The sequence below is a fragment of the Acipenser ruthenus genome, unplaced genomic scaffold (assembly GCF_902713425.1).
Source record: "Acipenser ruthenus unplaced genomic scaffold, fAciRut3.2 maternal haplotype, whole genome shotgun sequence".
NCBI lineage: Eukaryota > Metazoa > Chordata > Actinopteri > Acipenseriformes > Acipenseridae > Acipenser > Acipenser ruthenus.
Window position 1 is genome coordinate 51950 of NW_026708371.1, and position 1597 is coordinate 53546.

The following is a 1597-nucleotide window of genomic DNA, read 5'->3' on the forward strand; positions in this document are numbered from 1 at the left end:
CCTGCCTCCAGAGCCCGCTCCTTCTCCACCCTCGCTCCGCAGTGGTGGAATGACCTTCCTACAGATGTCAGGACTGCCCAGTCCCTGACCACATTTCGGCGCCTCCTTAAGACTCACCTCTTCAAACAGCACCTGTAGAACTCCTCTGTTGTATCCTGGGACACTATCACCATTCATTTAAATGTGCTTTATTTTGCTCTTATCTGCCCCCTATTTTACTGCATTTAATCCTGTACTTCAGAATACTGTAATCTGCCAAGTGTTTAACCTGTAGTATTTTGTACTTAATCATATCCTGATGTAACTATCACTATTTAATCATATCCTGATGTAACTATCACTATTATCTGCTGTATTATTGAATTGTGGTTTGTCATACTTGAACAAAAATTATTGTATTTCTTGCTCTTATTGTATTACTTGTATTGTAACACTTGAAATGTATTTGCTTGAGATTGTAAGTCGCCCTGGATAAGGGTGTCTGCTAAGAAATAAATAAATAAATAATAATAATAATAATAATAATAACACTCCATGCCAGCCAAAGAAAGAAAGGAATGAATTATTTCATAGGAGTTAGCCTTATATGTACTGTATATATGTACTGTATATATATATATATATATATATATATATATATATATATATATATATATATATATATATATATTAGTTTAGATAATGTGACAGTAGGTGTGTAAGTCTCTAGATGAAAAGAGCTCTGGCCCTTGGGATAGAGCATACCAAAGATACTCTATGCCAGTAGTACTGATTGTGTAGACTCCTATTGTATTAAGTGCCGTTCTACACTTGTGTGGAATGTTAGCAAAAAGTTTAACTAAGAGCAAGTACAAAATACAGGACATTATTCAATTTAGGGACAGTTCAAGTAAGGGCAGATAATAATACGGCGGTAGTTACATCAGGGTTAGTTATGAGTGCAGTGAAAACAGGCACCAAGTAAGGTAGATATATTTCACAGTAAAGACAAATTGAAGAGCAGGATTAAAAACAGACATAACAAGGAGCAATAGTGGGGAGCAGCAAGGTCAGGAGCAGATACGATAAAGCCAGTTAAAGTGCATTTAAGGCAGGGTGTCACATTGTCCAGAAGGTTAGAGTTGAGGTTTTACAAGTGCTGTCTGAATAGGAGTGTCTTGATGATTAGTTTCCTGGCATCAGGGATCCCTTACTGTATCCATGCATTGCCAATCTGAGTAGAGTGCTGTGTGCTCTGTGAACACACCCCGTCACTGTGAATCTACTCTTCCACTCACCGCTAGAATCTCACCCGGGACATCCTGACTGCAACACATACTATCATTGTTTATTCATTTCTAAGCAGACGCCCTTATCCAGGGTGACTTACATTTGTTACAATTATATCACATTATGTTTTACATACAATTCACCATTTATACAGCTGGGTTTTACTGGAGCGATCTAGGTAAAGTACCTTGCTCAAGGGTACAGCAGCAGTGTCTCCCAACTGGGATTGAAGAGTCCAGAGCCCTAACCACTACTCCACACTGCTGCCCAGCAAATAACAAAAATAAATTAATCCACAGAGTTCCATTCCATTCCCTTAATCCCTTAC